Genomic DNA, 17,593 nt, shown 5'->3' on the forward strand with positions numbered 1-17,593 from the left:
TGTTGACTGGAATTTATTTTCAGTTTGAGAATCAGGGATTTAGGGGTGGGCAACTTTTTTGTTTTAAAATTCATTTTAAAACATTTCACCGGAGGGGGGGAAATACAAGTATAAATATGGAGCTGGGAGAGAGATCAGAACCCTCTGAGATCAGAGATACGTAGACGTAAGCAAATACTTTTCTTGGGGAGGGCAGGGTGTGGGTTTGAATCTTCTTAAATTGTTAATTCAGTTATATATCTTGCAGAAAGCAGAATATGAACCGAGGGGGAGGAGGAAGGGAGAATATTTGATTTTGTAGTGTACTTTGAAGAAGAAAAGCAGCTCTATATTGTGACACAAATATCTGAGATCTTCAAAGCAGATTGAGAGAGATTTATTGGAATAGAGTCAACACATCTTTAATAACCTTGCTGAATTATAATGTTCTGTATTGATGGTTTCAAATTACATTAATTTATGAGCACTGTCCCTGAAGAAAGTATGAACATATTTCCAAATGAAGGCATCAAATTAACATCTGTTGACTATTTTATTGCTGTTCAGGTGATACCATGTATTAATGAAAAACATGTAAAATTGTAGAATAGGGCAAAACTTGTTTTTAAAATTTATTTAATAGAAAAATTGCTGGGAGCTGTTAGGTCTGGTCTCTTTGCATGAAATGGGGGAAGTAGAATCCTTAGGAAAAACAATTTTTTTTTAACCTAACGTAGATAAAAAATATTTGTTTATAGTCCTATAGGATAATAGATATTTTGAAAGTTCTTCTTTTCTTTACTAAATAATAAAGTAATAAAAGGCAAATACACTATTTTTACCTCATTCTGGGCAGACTATTCATGGAAAGATCTAATTATAATACTACACCTCTCTTCACCATCTGTGGCATGCTATTCTTAGTCACCAGAGCCAAAAGCTAACTCTGCAGCTCTGGAAACTGTTTTGATTTTTGAAGTTAATCCAACATAGAGTTTTGGGAGTGATGGCACCTCCCTTTCATCGTTTGGGTAGGAACTTTGCAGTCAGCCTTTTTGACATCCTTAGCCGGAGATTAAGAGGTTTTCAAAGTTAGGCACACACAATTGTGTGCACATTTTTTTTTCTTGGCTAATTTGTGCCCTCATGATAAATAAAAATAAAACCCTAAACAAAAAATCAAAATCAAAATCCATACCTTGATGGTGTGTGTGATGGGGTGTTCACCCCACTCCACCCTGAACGGGATTAAAATGGCTTGGAAAGGGCTACTTCAGTGGTCCCCAACGTTTTTGTCTGGCGGGTGCCAGACGAAGGACCACTGCGGTGGTGGAGCACCTGCCAAAATTCGGGAGCGACACCTCCCGATGTCACTTGTCGACGGCAAGCGGCGTCATCGAGAGGCGTCCCCGCCAAAATGTCGCTTGAAATTTGGCGGCATTTTGGCGGGTGCTCTCCCGGGGTCCAGGACGCGGGCGCATTAAGATGCACCGCGTTGGGGACCACTGGGCTATTTGATAGGAAGGGCTGAATCTGGATGAGGTGTAAGCTGGATATACAGATCTAGCTGAGTCTGACGCACAGCTTGGCAGGAAGAGGCTGGGCTTTGTATAAAGCCAGGGAGAGGACAGTAGAAGGGAGCTGCTGGGAGACAGTGTGTCCAGTCATTCTCAGTGTTGAAAGGAGTTGGAAGAGGCTTAGGGAAAACAGCAGCAAGCATGAGGCTGCATGGACCTTAGCTACTGATTGTAGGGTCCCTAAGCTGGAACCCAGGTTAGAGGGCAGGCCTGGGTTCCCCTACCAGCCACGAGGGGTGCATGGCATGGACAGGGAAGTGGACTTAGAAGATGAGGTGACTTGTTTAAAGAGACTTTGATATCCTGGAATGGGGAAAACTGTAGTGACCTGGCAAGACGGCGAAGCCCCAAAGAGGAAGCGCTGCGGCTTGTGGAGCATGAGAGATTGGGACAAGGGGCTGGGAAACTGCAAGAGTCGACATCAAACCCGTAGTGAGCTAATCACCAGATGAGGCACAGGTAGGTGTCACAGTGGTGAATGGAGCGAACCCCATGACCCATAGGACTTATATTGTTGGTTCTAGTTCTTGTACAGCATTGTAATCACATGATCATATTTTCTTGAAATGAAGATGAGAGTTTAAAGCACTTAAAAGTTCATGTCCTAGTTGCCTTGGACATCACCTCTCTATGCCCCTCTCCTTTCCCCTTCCCGGCCCTCTCCAAACTGAGGCATCAGCATCCTACTGCAACATGATCACTCTCAATCCCAAACTCTTCAGAGCAAGTTTTTATTGACCTCTGGAGTGGGACCCATCTGTGGAGTAGATAAGACAGGAACCCAGGCCCAGCCCTTTTCCTGACATGATGCAAAATACCGTCTGCACTAATAAAGTCTGAAAAACAAGGAGTGGGGCCGGGGGTGGGGGAGATCCAAAACAAAAGCATTTAAACTTGGGACAGCAGAATAGCAGCATCTCTGTGCACAAAATACGTAAGAGAGTTGGGTAGAAATGGCATAGATAGATAATACTTCTGATCCATAAAGCTTTTCCTGTATGATATCTGGCATTGTTGTGTACTTGATGATGGTGAATGGAGTTGCACTGATGTAACTGAGAGGTGAATTTTACTCACAGCATATAAAACAGAGGTTGCACATTTCTCTTGGGAATAATAGCAACCAGCTGTAACTGCACAGCATCAACTAGTTCCTTGGCAGATGCTCAGTTTTTCATATGGGGCACAAATACTAGAAGACTGCGTATGAATGTGTTCATCATGAGAGCTTACGCTCATCTGCCCTAAGTGCTGAAGTACTGTGAGCACATGGAAGATGCATCCTCTTCCTTTTAGCCAGTCAGTCTATGCATAGACGTAGCCGGAATTGCTACCGTGGATTGTGAGGCTCATGAGCCGTAACATGGAAAAGCCTGGTAGAAAGCTCCAAGGCAGTTTGTTTTCTCATCTGCAGCAAATACCTTATCCCATGCTTTTTAGAAGGTTGCCCGCCCAGCTTTGCAAAGTTGTGTCACTAACCGTTTTACATTAACATACAGTCATAGTAGTCCAGCTTTAATATTGCTGCATAGGAAGAAACCAAGGCTACCCTGACCTCACTTGAAGTCAACCAAGTTGTAATATTGACTTCAATAGAGCCAATTGCACCCTAAGTCTTCATGTTCCATGATACGTGGGGAGTGCAACAAAAGGCAGCAATGCCAGCTTCATGTAAGAGATCCATAATAGCATTAATTCCAGAATCTAACCTTTATTCCTTGACACATGAGCTGCTGAACTCTGTGAATGCTGTACTGTCAAGAACACAGAATTCTGAATTTCTGGGTAGTAAAGACTTTCATGACTTGCTAATTACATTTCATGACAGACCTGTTTTCTTGATAATAAAAAGAGCTTTTGGGAATTAATTGTAATTTAAGAATACAATAAAAACGTGTGAAATAAAGTAGCAACCCTTAAAATTTTGATACTTAGCTTGAATAACTAGGTAACTATACCTTTAGTGGTCTGTGTTATACCCTATTTCAACTGAAGGGAACTGATGGAAGTGCTGTAAATACTGAGGTAACCATATCTATCGAAAGTCCGATTAACAAGGTTTTACGAATTGCCACTATTGTCTTTTTAGAGGCATGGTTGATCTTCTGGCAGGTTGAATTGACTTCCGTTTTTGGCTTCCATTTCAAAATGTTGGCCTTATTTTATTTTTATTACTACTGTCTCTCACTCTCTCATTAAGGCTTAACTTTAATTCCTGAAATCCTCTTGTAAGTTCAGGTCATGACTGAATTTTGTGCAGTCCACTTTTTTTTTTTAAAGCAAACCCTGTAATTAGTGATATCAGAACATATCAATATTGTCGATGTAGCAGCGTGTGTGGCTACCTTCTGCAGAAAGATTCACAGATTCAAAACCATGGCTGTTGCATTAAAACCCTAAACTTTACATTGTGCTGAGAACACCTTCAAAGAGCTAGGAACTACTCATCAGTACAGTAGATGCACTTTGAAAATTCCACCAATTTAGAAGGTCTCCACAACTTTAAAAGGCACAATTCAAAAGTGTAGAGCATCTGCTATCTGTAAGTCACTGTATTTCTTACATATATACAAACAAGCATTTATAACAGCACTTAACACACACTACGTTTCAGGGGAGATTTTCACCAGCACCAAGGGAAGCTTGAGTGCCTATCTCTCCTGTGTTCTTTTGAAAATTACCTCTCTTAAGCAATGTTTCTAGCTAAACTACTTGCGTATCCATTCACTACAGGCTTTCATAGAGACTCTTCATGCTGCCTCTTCATACAAGCTTATGGGACAGAGGTAAGATTTAGAACAACTGCATCACAAATAGGGTCCTCAACATAATGTTCAGCCTTGTTCCTCATGTTTGGAGTTGATTTGCAATCTAGTATGTCGCCTAAAGTGAGCGAGTGAGTTCTTCAATTTGTAAGCTGCCAAGGCATGGGCAGCCTGCCTAATGGGTGGAGCAGGATCTTGGCTGGTGGTTCTGGTTGGAGTTTGAGTAATGGCAGGTGAAGATACAGGGATCAGGCCCTGTTCCAAGGGTGAAGCAGAAGGTCGGAACCAGTCAGAAATGAAAGATACACCGGAGTCGTAGTCAGAGACTGTCAACAGTCCGAGCAGGGAGTCAGAAGAAAAGTCTAAGGCAAAGGGTAATCCAGAGTTGTAGTCAGGGTTGTAGCCAGGAGTCAGAAACAGGAATCAAAATCCAGAACAAAGCAGGGCTTAGAGCAAAGCAGGAGAAGGACTGGAGCAGGAAGTGGAAGCGAGAGCAGGGTAAGCGCAGCTGCAGGGGTGGTATGCACTGAGCTGCTGAAGTAGTAGGCTGCTGGCTCCTCTGCCCAATCAGGAAATGCAACCATTTGGAGGGGTCTCACTGGGCCCAGCTGAGCTTGCTGGGTTGCTACTGACCAGACTGAGAGCCAGTTGTGCCCCTGACACAACTGCCTGCACAGAGCCGGAATGAACCGAGCACCGTGTCTCAGGCCATACCCCAGTGCTTCTGCTTTGGCAGCAAGAAATAAAATCTGGATTCTGAGTATCTGTCTGGCACCACATTTAGAGAGGCAAGGTGGGTGAGACAATGTCTTTTATTGGACCAACTTCTGTTGGTGAGAGAGACAAGCTTTCGAGCTTACACAGAGCTCTCACTTGCCAGTCAACAGCTGATTCAGACTCCCTGGTCCTAGTTGAGTCAGATCAGGAAACCTTCCCTGTAATCAACATTAAGCCACACAACACATTGGAGTGGGAGTTAGGTAAATAATGATCCCTCCAATGGAGAAATATTCAAGTTGAGGTATGGACATACCCAAAGTCACAAAGGGTTTAGTATGTTTACCATAGAGTGGGGATGATGATTTTTGCAGAAGGTAATTTACTTATTCTTTGAGGTGAAATAAGCAGTTTATAAATCATAGATCATATAATTTTATATAATGGACACCCAGAGCACATGATTTGGACACTAAGGGTATGTCTTCACTACCCACCGGATCAGTGGGCAGCGATCGATCCAGCGGGGGTCAATTTATCATGTCTAGTCTAGACATGATAAATCGACCCCTGAGTGCTCTCCTGTACTCCACCGCCGGGAGAGGCACAGGCAGAGTTGACGGGGGAGCAGCAGTAGTTGACTCACCGTGGTGAGTCGATCTAAGTACGTCGACTTCAGCTATGTTATTCATGTAGCTGAAGTTGCGTAACTTGGATTGATTTCCCTCCCCCCGCCCACGCCCTCAGTGTAGACCAGGGCTTACTGAGAATTTTATAAATGAAGGACATAAACTAGAGAGATTCCACAGCAATTCAGGGAATAACCCCCAGGAGTTCTGATTCCCATTCCTCTGTTTTTTAACTACTGTAAAACACACACTGGTTCAGATGGTAACAATTTTGGCATTGATTGAGAGGAACTGACTTTTCCTTTCCCTGATTTTCCTTTAGAAAATGCCAAAAATGATTGATGTTCAGAAGTGGGATTTTTGGTTTTACTATCAATGTCAGTAAATTATAGCTGATTGAAGTTGGAAGAATAAAACAAAAATTAGTTTATGTAAATTGGAAAAAGTCTTTTATCTGAACAATCAAATGCCATTTGATAGGGTTAAAAAATCTGAACGGGTGTTATCACAAGGAGTTGGGAAGTGAACAATACATTGTGGCAGCCATGAGAGATTTAGTGCTGTTGAAAGATGAGTTTTAAACAGAATCTGAATGAAAGTAATGTCTTTTCCATACGTCATAAAACAAACAAGGAAAGATGGCTTAGCAGAATGGCAATTATCTTTAAAATGTTTTATGTCTGTTTGGCAGCAAAAAGGCCCAGATTTTAAAATGCAGTGTAGTTGTAGCCATATTGATCCCAGAATATTAGAGAGACAAGTTGGATGAGGTAATATCTTTTATTGGCTCAATTTCTGTTTGACGGAGACGAGCTTTCGAGCCATGCAGAGCTGTTCTTCAGGTATGGGAAAGGTACTCAGAGCATCACAGCTAAATAAAAGATGGAACAGATTGGGGAACCCTCAGATATCCACCCCAAACACATTGCCAAACTCCTCCTCTGAACCATGCGAACAGTCCTGGGTACTAGGATGGCTCCCCAAAACGCCAACTTCAAGGTAGCCTATGAAGAATAATTATTTCTGGACAAGTGCACCCCCAAACCAATGGTTTACCCAAGATACATCAATGATATTTTTATCTTCTTGACAGATGGCTAAACTCTCTCATAATTTCCACCATAACTTCAGCAACTACCACCCATCCATTAAATTAAACTCTCTCTGAAATACTCCCATACTAACATCAACTTCCTGGACATCACAATCCACTTCAACAGTGGAGCCCTACAGACAACTATATACAAGAGATGCATGGATCATCACATCTACCTTCATAGATCCAGTAACCACCCCAAACACACCAATAAATCTATTATTTACAGCCAGATAGTCAGAGACCACAGAATATGATTCAAGGAGAAAGTCTGGGATATTCACCTTAAAACATTTACAACTGCCTTCACCAAACAAGGACAATCCATCAGAGAAGTAGATCACATCATGGAATGGGCCACCCAAATATCTCAAGAGAATCTGCTTCAATACAATTATATAAACCCTCCTCCTATCACACACTTTTAGTTGTTACCTGCCAACCTTCACAGGAACACACATGGTGTATCTTCAAACAGCTACAACCTGTACTCAGTAAGTTGGGCACAGAAGGCCCAGATGAATAGCAGTCAGGTGCCAAAGTATTGTCATGAAGCTGGGCCATAAGCCTTTCCTCTGCATTTCACTCCTGGCTAGCTGAGACAGCTCCCCACTTAGCTTGCTGGCTTCTGATGATGCTTTCCTGAGGTGCCTAACTCTCCCCTTACAATGCATGAGGAGCCCAGACACCTAACTCAGGGCTTGAGTTGCATTGGACAGCAGGTCAGGTGATCTGCTGAAAATATGTGATTCATGCTAGATTTAGAACCAAAGAACTCTCTTAGTTCTCTGCTAACTGGAAGTACTCCCTACTTCTTCAGACATGAAATAATCCAGTGAATTGAAGAAAATATCTGATCAAAGAAGAGGGGTTGGGTATATTTGACATGTCTCCAGATCAGACTGGCTGGGCAAGTGGCCAATTTGCAACTAAAAGAAAAAACATAATTTTAATAAGCCACTTGTAGGATGCTGAAATTGGTTGCTTTATTAAGTTTTTTTGTTCTCATTTACTCTTGTGCAGACATTAACCCCCTTTCTTTGTATTAATTCTCCTTGTTTCTCTCCCTAATGCACCTTCTCATTTAGACGATTGTGGCTGAGTGGAGACATTCGGTGCAATCACTGATGCTGTGATTTCTTTGCAAGGCTCCTTAAATCAATATGTTGCTCCTGATGGCTACTTAATGACTGTATCATATCTTCCAATTTTTTCTTCCAGAAGAAAATGGTTTTGATATGAGGGTGCTGGATTTATGCTAAGCAAGAAGTGCCGTTTACTTGCTAAATATTTGTTGCTAAATATTTACTGAGATAACTTGGCATCAGTCTAATGTTTTTGAATATATAAAGTTAATAAAGTGATGCTCTTTACATTCTCAGAGAACACGCTTCATGCTTGTGTTTTATGATGGTTTTGGTCAGCACAGTGGGTAACTGACTGAATTGTTTGTGTCAAAATGTGCTCTAAATTGCCTGCATTCTGACTTAATGTAGGACAAAATATCACTGGCAGGAAAGTTTTTCTTCTTTTCCTTCTTTTTCTATCACATGCCACTGATTCAAATGCAAACTGAAGAGACAACGTCTTGCCTACAGATGCTGTTAGTCAATAAGCAATTTCTCCCAGAAGAAAAATGTGGTGATCCCAGAATTGATGGTCTCCACTCTGAATAGCGGTGTTATATATTTGAATCCCTATTAGTCATTTACGCTGAAAAGCATGATAAACTTACTGGGACACTGAAGAACATATGTTGTTTTTGAAGTACCTATACCAAGTAAACTCAGGATTTCAGCCAGATAAAAAGCTATTATTTGAAGTATATCTTTTCCACAGCATATCCAAAATTGTGATCTTTCTTTATAATGGCGACACATGCGCTTAGATCCTAGTATCTAAATGATATGTGCTGGTTTCATTTGGAAGTATAATTAAACTGTATAATGTCATTTAACTGTTTAATGAACTCTGGATAATGTAATGGAATACAAATATTTGACCTTTCTGACAGTGACTGATGGATTGAAGTTGCATAGCATGATATCATTAGAATGTCAAATAACATCATTATTCATGATTATCAGGAATTATTCAGGTGAAATGGGAAAACTAATAGAAAGCTATTATTTGTGTGTGGGCTGGAGTTTGACTTTCCTTGTCAATGCCAGTCCCTTGATGATACAGGGGGGAAGATGAACATATTTAGTGCACTACAAAGAACAATTAACAGTGTAATTTAAATTAATGACACTCATAACGGAAAAAATATTTCAGGAGGTCAGATCATGTAACAAAGTAGGCTTCAGAATTGTTCCTAGATCAATGTTTGCATTTACTTATCTTTTTGTAATGGTGCCCTGCACCATAGTATCTGAGCACCTATGTTCATCATGTGTTCACAATCCATTTAAGTTAATAGCAGAACTCCAACAGACAACATTGGTTATATCATAGGGTTATTATCAAGAATAATATGAAATCACTATATTCTCTGAATGAAATCCTGGCTTCATTGAAGTCCATGATAAAACTCAGAAGACATCAGTGAAGCTGGGATTTCACTCTCTGAGATCTAAGACATAAAAGAAAATGTTTGTTCCAGAAGGTCAAAGTCTGGAAACAAAACTAAAAATCCTAACTAATTAAAAAAAATCAGCAGAATGACTGTGGCCAAGATCCAGTAAGGCACTTAAGCTTGAAATCAGTAGGTCTGCTCATGTGCTCAAAGTTAGGTACATGCTTACAGACTCCAATCCAGCAAAGCATGCGTGTCTATGTAAATAATACAGTTTATTGTTTTGGGGGGTTTTAGTTTTTGTATCTCAAAAATGAGTGTGATTTTAAAGTCAGTCTTGCTCTGCTCTCAGAACTCCCACTGATGTTGGTGGGAGTTGCACATGAGAAGTGGCTGGAGGGTCAGTCCTTGTATTCAAGTGGAAACAATTAAGATAGTGAAATTATACGTTATAAACAGCCCCAGAATAGGGTTGCTTGGGTCTGTAATGCATGTTTTAGAATCTGTGGTTGACTAGTAATGAGACTGTCACCGCTATATCACTTTGGCAGTTCTGAGAATCCCATCCTGTAATTTCTTATTCTACTTTTAAAATCTTTTCTATTTATTCTCTTAAAAAAATCACAACCAACAAAGGAAAGAGTAAATACAGAAAAACCAAGAACTCGTCTGGCACATCCTTACCCCCCTGAATAGTTCTTAATGCAAGTACTCCAATGATTTAATGGGCCAGCTTGCATGAATAAAGACTATTACAAGTAAGGCTTTCCAGGGCTGGGACATACATTAGGTAAATGTTTGTCATGTGACATGCTAGATTGCGTTGTAAACTGACAAGATGGAAAACTCAGACTGAAGTACATATTTCTATCTCTGATCAGAAGCATGTCACTCACTAACATTCGAGGAGAGATGTACATGCATTTACAGGAGACTAGACTCCCCCAAAGATTTTACATCGTCTTCTTCATGAATGTTAGCATTTAAAACTAATTTTAAAGTATGAAAATTGGAGATGAGTTTATTTTTTGTGAAAGCCTCTAGATCATTGGCCATGATATATATATTACAGTGGATGACCTTTGCCTTTGTTAATGCTAAATGTTTCAAGTGTACAAACTTTGTCTCATACATTTTTCTAAAATCTTTACTAATATTTGAGTGAGGAAGGACCATTCCTCTTTTAGGATCAACTTTTTTCTTACCAAGTGCCTCAAGAGTAGCCCTACTTATATGATCATCCACTGCCTTCATAATTGTGACTTACATTCTAATCCAGAGATATTTTAATATTAGATATTCAATAACACCAACATTGTTTGTATGTTGCATTGTTGAGACTTAGCAGCATTATTATGAATACTTTCTTGTAATTTGATTTGTCTGATTCCATTCTCAGGTTAGTTTGCTATCTTAGCCCAATAGTTTGTGCATATGTTATCCTGCTTGATGAGAAGGGGAAAACTGAGGCAGATTGAACCGGCTTAAAATGAATTTTAATGAATCATGATTGCCCTTATTCATAACATATACTGGAATAGAAACAGCTTTGTGAGCCATTATGGTTATAAGAGCAGTTTTGCAGACTCCAGGGGAGTAAAGATTTATACTTAATTCAAACTGAGTGGTAATACAGAAAAAATATACATGCTGTTTAGATTTATACTTGCATCCTTTGGGGGACACAGAGTGACTCAGTTTTTCCATGTGGGCATGCCCATGCATTTCCTGCAGACTCCACACCAAAGGAGGCCAGGCATGCCCAAGTACCCTACTGAGTGGCCTCTGCTGTACTTTTTCTGACTCATTCTGTTCTTTCTCCCCTTGGTTTTACATAAATTAAATTGGCACAATGAATAAAAGGTTAGGCTTGGTCTTTACGCTGCAAGAAGAGGCACATGGTTTTGGTTACTGTAATGTTGGTTGTTACAGCCACTTATTCTGCACTGGATGGATAAAAATAGATGTTAAAAAGAAGATTTTTACATTTAAATTAAACACAGATTTATTTTAAAAATATTAATCTATTTAAAAATTTGAAATTGACAACTTATGTTAAGGCCTAAACTTATTATAATATAATAAAACCATTTAAATTAAATACAAAAAATAGTATTTAGTAGTACGTATTTGGTGTCATTTGTTTTAAAGAGAGTCTTCCACTGAACTGATGGAAATTGCTGGCTAAGCACCTGGAACCAGAGTCTGTTGAAGGGCTAAACCAGCTTATGACAGCAATACCTTCTTCTGCAGACACAGGCAGAATATTTTTTCATTTGAGTTTATTCAACTAGTTCAGTTAAATGACTAGTTCATTCAAAGTTTAAAATCAATTTGGGGTAGAAAATGTGGGAAAGCTTGTGTTCCTTTTCCAAAGCCAGGTTTGAGAGGACAAGATCTGTTAGTTATAAAATCTTGAGGGACACGGTGAACAGAAATAGTCAATTCAATTAATTAACTACAGAAAATGCTTCCTTTGTTTCAGTCAGTTTTAAATGCAAAACAGGTTCTGATAAACATTTTTTCTTATGTCTCCAGCATATTTAAGGTCATTTTATTTAATAATAAAAAAATGCTGGCTTTGAGCATTTTTAGTTGAATTTGAATTTCCGTCCAAATTGAGATTGACACAAAATTAATATAGTAAATAAGGAATGCATCATTCATGATAAAGTAATAAAATGTACAAGCTTTTTTTCTTGGAAATCAACATGTTTTGGTGGTAACGATCCAATGAGCCTCAACTGTTCTTTAGGAAAATAAAATAGTGCAAATGCTAAACATGGTTAAAATCAACAATTTTAATAAAGGTTTCCTGCTTTTGGATATAAATCATAATTAAAATTGGTTATTTAAATTGCTTTGATTTAAGTCAGTCCACATTTGTACCACATATACCGTCCAGGAGCCTTAACATCTCTCCTGTCCTGTAGGGAACATCTGGCCTTGTAGGGTGAATTCCATTGAATAACAACGTGTTCCTTTGAAAAAAGATACTTTCTCCCCGTAGAAGAGGGAGGATTTTAAGGCCTGTCTACACTAGCATGGTGAGTCAACATAAGTAACACTACTTCACTTACGTGCATATCATAAATGAAGTCAACATAGCTAGGTTAACTTACTGCGGTGTCGACACTGTGCTGGTTCAATGGGAGATACTCTTCCGCTGACTTACCTTACTCCTCTTGGGGAGTTGGAGTACTGGAGTTAAAATGAGAGCGCTCTGCCATTGACTTAGCAGGTCTTCGCCAGACTCACTAAATTGACACTGCTCCATCAATCGCAGCAGTGCTGATCTACCAGTAAATGTAGACATGGCCTCATTCTCAAGCACTGTATTACCTTTGTCTGACCTCTGACTCTTCTTCTTTATCCAAGCATAGAGAGATCTCTCCACATATTCTAGCACTACTTTTCCTCCTTGGATGATCTTATTTCTTCTTTCTTTTATAAAAATATCTTCCTAATGATTTTTTTAAAGGCCTGTTACAAGGTACATTGCTCTGAAGCAAATAAGGGATCATTAGAAAATTTCATTTAATCTTAAGTACATTGCTGTTTGTATCACTTTGTTTTTATTTTTTTTACTTGTGTGAATGTCAGATTTCCAGCTGTGTATTCTTTGAAGGATAGTAGATTTTTGGTTTAAAATGGAGAACTATAATTTAGAAAGGTAACGATAAAGAAGCTTTAGAATGATTATGTATGTAAGATCTCTCTTTAAAAAAACCCAAAACCCTTTCTATTATTTTTCAGGCATTAAAACAAATGCTATTGTAGTGGAATATGTAGTTCTGTTCTTGCGGTAGTAAATTTTAAAGAAATCAATAACAGCATAAAGACAAAATTAGTAACTACCTCGAATATCTCTATGCTAATGTAAAGGCTTTCTTATCTCTAAAGAGTTGATGGATATGAAATGAAATTCATTTAAATACGTGGCTAAAGATGATTAAAATATCATACAGAACTAAAGCACTCCAGCTGTAGGTATTAATTAAATTGACCATTAATAACTTGTGATAAAAAAGAATATTACTGCGTTCATAAATTTTGTATGCAGATTTCATTAAGCTGGCACGCTATATGAATTGATTCCCTGACATCTTCTGGCTGTGGCTGTATAGATAAGTGTCTCGTGAGTTTTCTATAATCCAAGAATTCTGATTGACTCTTTCTGACGAGTTATGATGTTTTTGTTCTGGATAGTAATTCTTTCAGTCAGTCTGCAATCAGGAAATATAATTATAGCATTGTTTGGAATGCTGTAACGTTACGTCAGCATTTTCCATTACAAATGTCTATTTTCTAGGGTTGCTAACTTGGATATAGAAATGTGCTGAGGCCTGACATTTTTTGTAGAAGGTTTTTAACCTGGTAATGAATTTCTCTTCCTTTTCTTTTTTCCATTGCAAGATGTGATTAGAAACTGTATATTTACTTTTGAATTATTGAGTGAGCCCCAGAAATGGCTTTATCAGGAATATCTAACGTTAAAACCATTCATTTTTAGAGCTCTTCTCCCCATGTGTAAACTGTAATATCAGTATGTTCCTGGTGAGAATAACAGAGTGAAGATTTGACAGAGATTATTACTTAGGCCAGGTCTAAACTACCACTTACATCACTCAGTGGTGTGAATAAGTCACGGTCACCCTCCTGAACGACATAAGTTATACCAACCAACGCACCAGTGTGGACAGCTTCTCCCGCCGACCTAGCTATTGCCTCTTGTGGAGGTGGATTTATTGTGCTGATGGGAAAGCTCTCTCCCATCTGCATAGAGCATCTTCACCAGATACACGAGAGCAGCACAGCTGCATCAGTGCATCTGCACCAATGTAGCGCTTCTAGTATAGGCTCACCCTTAGAGAAATTAGTTAGATAGTTCTACAAGAATTCATATCATCCATTGATATAAAAAACCAGAGAAAGCTGGTCCTCACGACTATAATCGTAGAGAGAAAGAAGTGGCTAAAGAAAACAAAAGTGCAAAGAATACGTCTTGGATTTTAGAAATGCTTATGTGCATAACTCTACACACTCTGAGTAGCCCAGTTGACTTCCCACTTTCACAGTATGAAGTAAAGCTCATGTGTCTTTGTTATAAAAGTTGTGTTATCCTGTTACTGAAGGGACAGCGCTTTGAGACCTTGAATATTTTGTTTGCTTATTTGTTTTTTTCTGAATGGATTATGGAAGTATTAGACCTGCTAAATTTTCCAAAATGTGTTAGGCTATAGATGAGTCAGCATTTGTCATGTCAGAAGCTTTCTAAAACTTCGTTGCAACATTCCTATAATAGTTTCTTTCCCCCCTTTAATGTATGGAATATTCTGGATGCTCTAACTCATCATGAGCCAAAACCAGAATTTCTTACTTGATCTTTTACTTATCAACCAATGATATTTTCAGTGAACCATTGCAGTGCAAGTCTTTTTATGCAGTCTCACCTTTAAACAGTAACAACGATGAAAGATGTATTTTGCATCAAGTCCTCTTTATGGTTAAGATCATAGCGTGTGGGGGGGTCGATCTAAGTTACGCAACTTCAGCTAAGTGAAGTTGTCTTCACTATGGTGAGTCGACTGCTGCCGCTCCCCTGTCAACTCTGCCTGTGCCTCTAGCCAAGCTGGAGTACAGCAGTGGATGGGAGAGCACTCTGGGATCGATTTATCGCATCTAGACTAGAGGTAAAAATTGATCCCTGCTGGATTGATTGCTGCCCGCTGATCTGGCCAGTAGTGAAGACATAACATTAGATATATTTTCAGAGAGCTGAAGCTGAGCTTCATTTTCAGTTTCTTCCCCCCAAAATTTTGCCTGCACATATGAATTGCAGGTGACAGTAGGAGTACCTGCATCTCTAACTATCTGGTTTGTACCAGCAATCAGGTGTTAAGCAGCACTAATACTCAGATGTATACCTGCAGCTGAGCTGTATGTGCCAAATATACCTATAAGCCAATTCTAGGTTCAAAATGCAGGCTCAGATTTTGAAGGTGCAAATTGCATCCACCAACTCTGACTGTCATTTTGAAAAATTTGTACCTTTGTATAAAAAGTTGAATAATGTTTTCAGCAAACTATCTAATCCTGTACATTTCTTTTAAAGTATACATATTTCATGAATTGGAGTGTGACAAAGGAAAAGTAAGAAATTTAAGAAACTTCCAGAAAAATATTTTTATGGCACCTCATTGTTAAATTATAACCACAATAATTTTATTTTATTGTTTTTCTTTTGGGTGGAGAACTTTAGTTTCAATCCTCTGTAAATTAAAAGTTCAAAAACCATATTAACCCTTCACTTTATTGTAAGAAAAAGTGTTCCTTCCAGTTCTTTTCAATGTGAATCGTGTAGACTTTTAACTAAACTACACTGATGGATGTAGTGTAATTTACAATGAATTACCATTGTTCATTCTCATGGGTGAAACTTAGTTTCCTGACGTAATCCAAAAGGAAAACATACAAGGTATAAGTAATTTTAAGTGCATTTTCATTCCCTCCCTTCCCATTGGTAAAGTAATGACAGTGATGTACATGGTATTGTCAGTCCTTACAAAACAAGTCATCACGAATTAGTATCTAGAATTTAGTGATTAGGAGGAAAATCAAAGGTGACTTAGAATGCAGCTTTGATATGTTTTAGACTTATCGTACTGTTAAGTAAGAACATGTTTCAGACATCGGAGGAAAAAAGCTCAGAAAACACTACGGGCCCTGTTCATTCAACAGTTGCATTGCCCATGGTTGACCTTTACACAAGAGAAATACAAATTAAAAGCTGAAAATGGGAGTACCATACCCACGTCTTGTTTCTCTCTTTTGTTAAAATGTCCATCTCACCATGCACCTTCTCTCAAAATGAGCTTTCCTTTGGTTATTATGTCTACTGAGAGTGATGAGTAAGCTCCAGGCTTTAATTATTGACTCTCTCACTCTGAAAAATAAATAGAGAAGCCATTTCTATTAGCCAGGACATTATTGCCCAAGGTAGTATCAGGATTTCCTGTGAATTTTGTAATTAGACTGGAAACATTATGTTCCAGAAAGCATAGATCTGAAATGGGCATGTTGTTGTAAAACTTAGTGGATCACAGAGGCATTTGTTAAAATATTGTCTCCATGAAGGTGTAATATTTTAGGGAAGCCAAGAAATAGGCTGCAACTCCTGCTACACAAGCAAAGGCTTTCTGGATGGATAGTGAACTACATTTAAAAAAAATATTTGTTTGAACTATTTCACTGTAGATCTCCCTCCCAACCTTCCACACGTGTGCAGAAATGCAAAGATTTCATAGAAGAGCCATTTCTGATCACATCTCTACTCTCCTGGGCATTGTTCTGTGGTGGTGGTGGTGGTTTTTTTTAAGACTATATAACACACAGGATACATTTTTCAGCAGCACTGATGATAATGGGAGTTGTATGCTTTGTTCACCATGCGTTGCTGGAAAAGATACTTCCTAACCCCTCTGATTTTTAAGTCTAAGTTTCTCAGCCTGTTTAAAAAATATAGTGTCATTAATATTTAATTCTCTGCCCAGTTACACTTGTCGATGATTAATGTCCTCAGCATCTTCTAACTGGGATAGAGGTTAGGATATTTGTAGAAAGGGCTCGATCTGTTTTGATGATGGGCTACTTCTTACCCCTGAACAAAGGGCAGACATCCAGACTTGTACTACAGGAGCTCCCTGTGGCATTTGATTCAATCAGTGAGGGACCATAACTTTCACTGCTTAGACCGAGAGCCAACCAGGAAACAGAATTTCCATTCTAGAAGACATTCTGCCATTTTGAAAAAAAATTTCATTCCAAAACCAAACAAACTGACATTTTGATTTTTCCCACAAAACAAAATGGTTGAAGAATTTCTCTTTGCATAACGTCCTTTCATTTTTTTTGATAAACATGTTATATTGATAAGGTAAAATGTATAGTTTCTTCTTAGAGAGACAAAGTGAGTAAGGTAATATCTTTTATTGGACCAACTTTGGTAGGTGAAAGAGACAAGCTTTCAAGCTTACACAGAGCTCTTCTTCAGGGACCAACATGGCTACAACGTTATTTCTACTTAAACATTTCAGTTAACTTAATTTGACTTGTATATTTACGTATATATTTTATTTAATATTACATGTCATATTTTAATATAGTATAAAGTTGAAATGAATTGAAATGCTAGTCAGAACAAAAAGGTTTTACCTTATCAAAACAAAATGTTTTGACCTTATCTAAGTGAAATGAGAAAATCAGTGATTCATTTAAATTTTTGCCTTTTCAAAATTAGTGGAAATGACAAA

At 38.5% G+C, this 17,593-nt stretch overlaps 1 protein-coding gene and 1 long non-coding RNA gene across 42 annotated transcripts in view; both read left to right on the top strand.

Moving 5' to 3' along the window:
- FHIT (fragile histidine triad diadenosine triphosphatase) overlaps nt 1-17,593 on the top strand; it is a 997,853-nt gene that overhangs the window by 418,915 nt on the left and 561,345 nt on the right. The window lies entirely within an intron of this gene.
- LOC120368949 overlaps nt 1-17,593 on the top strand; it is a 279,418-nt gene that overhangs the window by 29,482 nt on the left and 232,343 nt on the right. The window contains exon 2 of the long non-coding RNA XR_005582860.1: nt 12,215-12,328. This is a non-coding gene — a long non-coding RNA (uncharacterized LOC120368949). The remainder of the gene's footprint in view (nt 1-12,214; nt 12,329-17,593) is intronic.

This window comes from Mauremys reevesii, linkage group 7 (genome assembly GCF_016161935.1).
Source record: "Mauremys reevesii isolate NIE-2019 linkage group 7, ASM1616193v1, whole genome shotgun sequence".
NCBI classification, from domain to species: domain Eukaryota; kingdom Metazoa; phylum Chordata; order Testudines; family Geoemydidae; genus Mauremys; species Mauremys reevesii.